Source organism: Corvus brachyrhynchos, unplaced genomic scaffold (genome assembly GCF_000691975.1).
Source record: "Corvus brachyrhynchos isolate BGI_N302 unplaced genomic scaffold, ASM69197v1 scaffold80, whole genome shotgun sequence".
Taxonomy (NCBI): Eukaryota; Metazoa; Chordata; class Aves; order Passeriformes; family Corvidae; genus Corvus; species Corvus brachyrhynchos.
Genome location: NW_008236769.1, coordinates 5,838,258 through 5,841,398, shown reverse-complemented (window position 1 = coordinate 5,841,398; position 3,141 = coordinate 5,838,258).

The window sequence follows — 3,141 nt, the reverse complement described above, 5'->3', positions numbered from 1 at the left end:
CGCTGCGCGCGGCCCCGCACTTACCGGGGCGCCCGTCGGGGCCGTGGTGACAGCGGGGCTGGGGCGGTCAGGGCAAGGAGACACGGGTGCCGAGGCACAGCCCCGGTGCCCGGTATCCAGTGACAAACCACTGCGTGAACTGGACAGCTGGAGGGGAGCCTGCCTGGCTGCAGTGTGAGACGGCTTCTCTCAGCCACCTGAGCCGTTTTACTTCCCAGGTGAGAGGCAGCCCGCTCACAGAAGCACTGCATATGACATGTGGGGTGATGAAATGGGGAAAGATGTGTTCTGCTCATAGGCAGCTTATGAAAGCCCTTTTATCACATGTGAAAGCACGAAGAAAGGCGGCTGCAAAACCTTAAAAAAGTCTTTGTAAGGAGCACACACTTTCTACATAATACATAACGTTGTATAAAAAGACCCAGATGATCCCCTGAGTGGGAGTACATTGCACTGGGAAAAGGAAACGTTATAACTTTTCCTTCAGGGTAGGATTTGCCCAGTATGGGAAAATAATTAGTGGTGTAATCTCCATGTGCCAGTTCTGGGGCAGAGCCAAGCTAGCACAGTACCACTTCTGCCTTCCAAGCTCTTCTCAGCTCTGAGGCAGGCCAAGCAGTTTCATGGCCAGGGGCTACCACACACTGCAGCCCTCTTGGCAGCACCTCCCAGAGCCTGCATGGTGGTAGGTAATACTTTTGCCATACCTTATTAGAGGTGATTTTTTTCCCTAGATACAAGCTGTCTCCCTGAACTAATTTGCCTCCCGATATACTCAGAGCAATGCAAATCCTTGCTGAGTCTCCTGCTGGGTCTTCCAGGGGCTTAGGTGGAAGATGGCAGTGGTACAAACAGTACTTCCTTCTATAAGGAATTTTAATCCCTTGTTGGTAATGGGGAAGATTTCATTCATGGCTTTTACCTCAGCTGCGCTGCTCTCTGGCTGCACAGAAAAGGCACATAAACATGTCCTGGACACTTGTTTTGCAGGAAAATCTTAGATCATCTGCTTTTAAACAGGTTTTGACTCTATTTCTTGAATAATAACAATTTATTTCCAAAAAATGTAGCTGTAACTACACAGTAGGTGACAGCTGTACATCTCTAAACCACATTCCTGTCAAGATTTCTCCATGTATTTCATGAGGGACCTCATACAAGTAACTGCTGCAATATTCAGTCTCCAAATTCCTTTTTACAGTTGACATAAGGACCCTGTGTTGTTGCTGAGATGTCAGCTGTAAGATGCTTCCAGACTTGAGTGAGAGAAGAATATACCTTCTACAATTAAGAGAAAAACTGAAATGATTTTTAGAATTAAACCGAATATGTGCAAATATAATGCTGACAATGAGAACTTTGTTCTCACTAACTTGACAACCTTTTAGCAAATTAGCTCAGTAGGTTTTAATAGCTGCTTTACAATCCCCTTCTCTGCTCATATTCCTCATATGGGGAAAAGCTCACGTCCTTCAGGCCTGGGAGGCTCAAACAAAAACACTCCTATAGGAGTTTACAACCAAACTGAAAACAAGGCTTGAATCTTGCTGGTTGCATATATACAGTGACACAATTTCTCCCAGTTTTATTGCTCAGAGATGCTGTTTCTGGGAAAACCAAACCAAATCTCCCTCTTGTTGCTTCATCTTTACACTAACAAGTGAAAGCTTAGCATGCAGAGTACTAAGCATGAAAATAAACCTACCAACATTTCATTTCACTGCACGGCAGTTTCCCCTGAATTATTCCTCCTTGCAAGACCTTGAAAAGGAGACGACACATGGGTTGTCTAACCACGTTGTGCTCCCAGGAAGGAGTGAAGCTGCACGGTTGTCTCTGATGATTAATGTCAGGAGGCAACCAGCTCTGTACACGCTGAGAGTCCTGTCCCACAGTTGCCTTCAGGCACCACCAGCTTTTGAAATATGCTGCTTTTTCTAGGCTAGGTTTCCTACTAAAGAAGTAAATGGCTATATATTCCTCATTTTCTGATTAGTTACCTGTAGGATAGCAATACAACCTGGATAAGAATAGTTTGTTTTACTAACAAAAACCAAATTAGCATGTGCAAATGGCCAGGTGCTTCTTACAGTAATTAATTAAGGCTTTTGTAGACCCTATATTTAGCTTCTAATCTGTTTTATTTGCAGTCCCTGATAGAAAAATTAAAGTAGAAACAGATTGAAATACTTATGTCATATGTGTGAGTCATCCATACAGTGTATCTACTTGTTCTGAATTTTTCCTTATAATTTAGTAGAACATTTTAATGACTATTCACCATATTACAGTAGATGTGTTTACTGTGTGCAAGTCTCTAGACTTTTAGGAACACCTCTAGCACAGGTTAATCATTTGATGTTTATTTGATACAACATCACATGAAGTCCTGGTTTCCTTTACCACTGCCCTTTCACCTATACGAAAGTAATAAACTTTCCTAATTTTTGTTTGAAATAGTTGAGCTCACTGTTCACATATTGTGGAGGAACTTGGTAATGAAATCAATGGCTACATTGGGGTAACATTTAAATATTTTTATTGCTTCTGATGCTTAGGTAAATCAAGTGAGCCTCTCAGGATACTGGCACTGCTTACACTTCTAAAGTGATTTTACCTCTTTGTCTGACAGTCACCTCTTTATTGATAGCAAGTCAATAGTAATTTTATATTAATATTTCTATCTCTTTATTATTCATATCAGGAGTAGACACCTACAAAAGGTAGAATCTGGTAGTGTTTGGGACTTATCAGTTAAAAATTTACACAGATCATTGATTTCAGAATTTGAGAATTTGAGATCAAGGACTCATTTGTTTCACATCCTCCTCACACTGAATATGAAGCCTAAACCATGGAGATAGGATGTGGTATTTCGCTGTGTGTTTTGGGCAGTCTCCTGCATGCAGTTCTTGCTGTTGGGATCCTGCTCTGAGGAGCAGACCTGACTCAGGAGCTCCTGTCCTGACTCAGGTGTCTCAAACATGGTGTGTTGCAGAGATGAGAATTGTGGAGTATCTGTCCTGTTTTGGATCCAGGCCTATGTGATTGACTTCCTGCGTCTGAAGGGCAATCAGAGGTGTAAGAGCACCAGCAGTTGCACTGCGTGGTGGGTCTGGTCCCCCGGAATGCCCATCGTGC